This window comes from Canis lupus, chromosome 6, assembly GCF_048164855.1.
Source record: "Canis lupus baileyi chromosome 6, mCanLup2.hap1, whole genome shotgun sequence".
Taxonomy (NCBI): domain Eukaryota; kingdom Metazoa; phylum Chordata; class Mammalia; order Carnivora; family Canidae; genus Canis; species Canis lupus.
This window is the reverse complement of record NC_132843.1, coordinates 51,623,692-51,629,732: the sequence shown is the minus strand read 5'-3', so window position 1 is coordinate 51,629,732 and position 6,041 is coordinate 51,623,692.

Sequence of the window (6,041 nt, the reverse complement as noted above, 5' to 3'; positions counted from 1 at the left end):
GGCAGTCCAGGGATGGCAAGAGAGCAATGCCAAAACAAAACAAAACAAAACAAAAAACAAACAAACAAACAAACAAAAAAACCGGATAAAGCAATTCAGTAAGTGCACCAAGTAGAATAAATAGTTAAAAAAAAAAAACTATCCTTTGCATATAGGTCAAGGACAATGATTGTAAAGACATTATCGTCTTGGTTCAAATCTGAATCATTTATATCATATGTCAATGAGGAAGAACTATAAGCCTGGGACTAAGTGTGTTCTCATGACTCCGATCTTTCTACTCACTTACTCCATAGCCTTGGGTAAGCCACCTCCCCATTCCATGAGGACATTCATTCAGGTAACTGTTGTGGTTTCTTGCAATTCTAGAATTCTGTGAACTCTATTGGTGAACAGAACTCTATTCTGTGAACTCAAAATTGTTTAGCAGAAGACTGGCTAAGGCATTTTCTTCCAGATCCAAAGCCTGGGATTAGAATTGACAGAGGATGGCTTTGTCAGATTAGACAAATTCCCAGACCACTATTTCCTCATCTGCTTGGTATGGACAGGAACCCCTCTCTTGACAACTTCACAAGATGGTGGCCACACAAAATGGAAAGAAGAGAGACAGGATTCCTGCCTCCCAGGGCCTATAGTCCTAATGGGAAGAGATGAGAAAATGGAAAATGAAGACACAGGTGTAAGAAAATTTTCTGAGGAAGCCAAGTCTCTACCTGGCCCTGAGGGACAAGGATAACTGCTGAAGTAAGTAGACGAGCATGTGGGATCTCGTTCAGACTGTCCTAGTGGAAATCCTGGCTCTGTCACTTACTAGCTTCATGACCTTGGCCCAGTGACCTCCCTTTCCCAATTGATTTTCTTACCAGTAGAGATAATCATTGGACCTGCAGCATGTTGTAAGGATTACATAAGATTTCATAGTGTCTTGCACGTAATAAGTACCCAGTAAATATATTAAGAGGAATAGAAATATTATTGTATATATTAGAAATAACATTCCTCAGGCAAGTGGACATTAGTAAAGGTCAACAATAGAAATGGTTTACCAAAGAGGTAGAGCTTCTGTTTTGCTCTCATTCATTTCTTCATTTGTTTAGTCACTGAATCTATAAATTATTAAGGGATTATCATATACCAACCACTGTTCCAGGCACTGTTCCTGCATTCCAGGGGATTATACACTAAGGAAGCCAGATAAACAAACAGACCATTCCAGTCCAGTTTGAGAAGTTAAGGATAGGCAGCATTTCAGTAGACAGTGGTGATGGTTTGAAGTAGAGAGGAGATTGTGTCATTTCAGGCCATGGAAACAATATGAAAGTAGGCACAAAAAGTTGGATGGACTTGGGAAATCTTCCCCAGAACACACTGGCATCACCAATGGAGTCTAGGAGGCCCACCATGCAGTCATAATGACCAAAGGAGAGATTGGTAGCTCACATGAGCACCGTAAGGCATTCCATTATTTAGGCATATGAATTGCAATTTATTGTCTCTATCTGGAACTCAGATTTCAGTTGGGGCCTCCCAGAAATCTAGGGAGTGGGAATTCATCAAGTGTTCCCTCCTTGCCCCTCATTCCTTCCTCATACAGTGTGCCATGGCCTAGGGAAGTCCTTTCTCTAAGTGGGGTCTTCATCAACACATACCATCTTTATGATCAACTGTTTTGACACAGCCATGAAATTTGACATTTTTTTAGTTGCTTCAGAAGAATGTATTCTTACAAAAACATTAGTTTTTGCACAAACTCAGAAAGATAACCTAAGCATTCCCATCTTCCATGTTTTTTTCTTACATAATGCAAACCCTTGCTATGCAGGGGTTTTCCTATCTTTAGCTGGTCTTCCATCTAGCCTCCTGCCTGCTAGGCTCTCTCCTAAACCTTCCAATCTTTTCCCCCCTATTAATAAGGGAATATGTTGCTTCATTCAGCCCACGCCCAAACAGGTATGCCAACATAACCAAGGTCATATTGTAGCCAATAGCATCTACTCTCCTTACAAAACCTAATCAATTTCAATTAAACCACTTCTGTTTATTCTTGTTAAATTAAAACACTCTGTTAAGAAGTGATAGCTGAACCTGGTTACCATTTTGGGATCCAGAGTCAATGAGGTAAGTGAAACCTTTACAAAGCGGTGCCTAAGTCTACATGGATGTATTACCCTTTACTTATTGAATTACCCTTTACTACTGCTGAATTTCTTTTATCAGTTTATTCCTTTTGGTAAAGCAAGAATAAGAAACACACTTACTTCAAAAGTCTTTTAATGGCTAATAATGATACAGTCACACATAGCTCAGATTTCAGGGAACTTACAACTTTTCAACAGAATGGAATGTCCATTGTCTTCTTAAAACTAAAAACCAACCAAAACTCCCCATGTACTTTAAACCGTTGTATTAGATTCTGCTGTGCCTTGCTGATGCTGGAAATCTACAATTGTGTGACCTTCTTCTTCCCTCGCTGATGCATCCATGAGTCAGTTATCAGCGTAAATGACTACATGTCTGTATCAGTGAAAAAACTAGACTAGAAATAGTTGAAAATGCAAATTATTACATTGTCTGCACTGTGGCATCACTCTTTTTTTTTTTTTAAAGATTTTATTTATTTATTCATGATAGACATAGAGAGAGAGGCAGAGACACAGGCAGACGGAGAAGCAGGCTCCGTTCAGGGAGCCCGACGTGGGACTCGATCCCAGGTCTCCAGGATCATGCCCTGGGCCGAAGGCAGGTGCTGAACCGCTGAGCCACCCAGGGATCCCCATGTGGCATCATTCTTTATTTCTTTGCTCTTCTTTCCTTTTCTGCCTTTCTCAACTTTAAAAAACATTGCCTTTGACTATGTTCATAATCAGAAAAGAAAAGTAATTTTAATCTCATAGAATAAAAACAGTCACCAACTGCCAAACAGCTCAGCCCTAGGATCTCGTTCCAGCCGAAAGGTGAGCATATGGTGACTTCATAGAAAGAGATTATAAAAATCAAACCCTTTCATCTAACCAGCCGCCTGGTGACTTATAATTTAATATTCAGAAGTACCTGCTCTTTCCAATGCTGCTCACCATCCCCAGAGACAATGGAACAGATGTTCACTATGTCAGATGGCCAAAGGGAAACTATCATTTAAAAGTCTTCTACTCACCAAAGTCTTCAGTGTCCTTCAGGGCCAAGCAAACAACTTCCTCAGAAAATTTACTGCACCTTCTATGATCTGCTCAGGATCCTTTCCTTGCTCTTTCAATACTGTCTTCCTTCTCTCTCCTGTCTCTCTTGTTCACTGGTAGGTTTCTAATGCTAGGTGTTTTATATATAGTGGACATCTAAGACCTATATTTTAAAATTAATCTGGATTTCTGATTCATTTTCAGTTTTTACTGGGAAGACCTCTATCAAAGCTCTAAGTAATCAATAACTGAAAATATGTATAAAAGAACTTCAAAAATTATGAATTTCTGTTAAGAAGCAAAAAATGATAATGATGCTGTGGTTTTGATGAAGGTTAATGCCATCTCCTGCTTTCTTTCTCCAGCATCATTAGGTGACCATTAATTTTATCCTTTAAAGAGCTACATGCTAATGATGAGTGAGTTGGAAAACACACCAATCAGTCACAATTGTCACTGACATATTGAGAAAGTATATGACATCAAACTAGGTACCTGAATGCCAATTTTGTTGTTGTTATAACCTCTGAACTGTACTGAAATCAACATCTGAGCAGTCAGCCCCTGACTCGGCATTTGGTGAGTATGACACAGAGCTTTGCTCATACCCATGAGGTGACTGGGGGACTGAAGGGCAAAGGGGTTCAGGCTGGTAAAATAGATGAGCCCTGTACGAATGTAGATGCTATTTTTAAGTCTAATAACAGCCTATGAATCCAGGGGAGGTAGAGTGATGATTTTTGTTTGATGCACCCCCTGCACAACAAATATTTAATGAATAAATAAAAATAGAGCCCTAAGACAAACCCTAACATAGACTATGACTTCACGAATGTAGGCTTTATGCCCCTTGCTTTTTGTTATTTCTCCTACTAAGAGTTGTGGAATTAGCTGTTGATTAGCTGTACTCAAGCAGTAAAACTGGTTTCTCAGAGCTGGGTGGTTTCCTGTTTATATGGTTGCCTGGCAGACATTCCTAGACCATGCTGGCGTCCTGTATCTTCCCTGTCCATGACTGGTGGATTTCCACTGATCTGGATGTCTCTGTAGGCCTCTTTTGTTGGCAGACTCAAAGGTGAGCTCATTAGCCATACCCCCAGGAAAGAAGTTCTTGGAAATCAAACTCACTCTGAGTCACATCTGCCTGTCCCCTACAGAGACTGTACAACATCATGCAGATTGGCTCTGCCCACAGGCTTCCAGGGGTAAGGAACTGAAAGTCTGTCATAGCATAAAATAGCACAGCTCCCATTGGAGAAGGACTTTACAGAAATTCAGAGTGAAGGAATTTTTACTTTGCTACATGTGTAGGTTAGCCTTGCTAAAATTTGCAGGTCTCTGCAGGGTCAGTGGGGGGGGGGGAGGGGGGTGTCGGGGGGTGGAGGAAAGAGGTGAACAAGTAGATTATTGGTGCAGAGGGACCAGACTCAGCTCTTCCCAGAATGGTACCACTCTTTGTTCTAAATTCAAAACCTCACACGTCCACTGTTTTGTATACATAATGCTAACTGTTACTTCAGCGAGGTGTCATTAATCACCTATGTTGTTCCGGCACACACTGAAAGGGGCCAAGGGTATAAAGCACTCCTTTACTCGGGGAGATTTGTGTTCTAGATAGAACTAAAATCTGGAAAGTTTACTAAATAAAATAAAGCTGCTTATAATCAAGTGCACAATGAGTGACACAGGAAATCTTATATTATTACAGAGATAGGAGATCACCATGGGCCGATGAAACAGAAGACTATAGGACAGGTATAAGAATACCAAGGTTCAAGCCACTAGTGAGCAAACCTATGCAGGGAGGATGTTTACCCAGGACCTGAGGGGAACCTTGGGGATTGTGAGACCAATTCTTACATCTTACCAATAGAGGGTTGGAGCCCACTGAGGTACATGACCTGCCATGTGTTATTGGCAGAGCCAAGTCTAGAATTACAGGCTCTTGGTGAAATTTCTTCCAGGTCTCTTCACAGTGCATTAGTCAGGCAAGAGGGAGGGAGATTTAAGCCTTGCACTGTGCTTGAACAGGCTTTCCTATTTACTGCCTGCAGCTATTCTAGACAGGCTTGTTTACTGACATTTTATAGATGGCTTCAGAGGTTTCTGAAATAGAAGGTAACTTGCCCAAGCTCACCCAGTTGGTAGAAGTGGATTATGAACCCAAGTCTGGCTATTTTCAAAGCCCTGTTTGTCTCTGCTATGTCAAACTGGAGTCAAGGGTTTCCACTGAGAGCAAAGAGAGATAAAGCTTTTACACTCAACTTTTTATAGCTCCATAGTTGAATATTCTACATATGAAGAAATGATTCACATACTTCAATAGTTTACACATGTCCTTGAGGGGAGAGGTAACAATGGGCAACATTGTTGAAGGTCCAAAATCAGACAAGTGGTCTGAAAATCTTAACATTGCAACTCTACTTTTTCTTATTATTGTAGTCCTTACCCATCATAATAAAATCAGGAACAGATTCAACATCTCCCACAGTTACAATAACACTTGTTGTCTATCTTTGAAAAATGATTCCTACATAACAAACCCTCAATTCCATAAACTCCTTCTAACCCAAGAAGACAGAACTGCTCTGACAACTGAGACAATAATGCATTTGCTTGGCCCCCCAGCCTCCACTAGGGTTTTGGTTCTCCACACAGAGTCACAGCCTTGTTTCTCTAGCTGTGTGTGCTCTGGGAAGCTTTTTGCCTAGAGAATCTGCAAGCTCAATAAGCACCACTGTCCTCCCCAGTTGATTAAATCCCCAAATACCCTGTTTGTTAGCAGAAATGTTTGGCTGACCTCAAAGCCTTAACCTCATCCCATGAGGCTTTCTTCCAGTGTTATTTTAGAGGGTCCAGGTT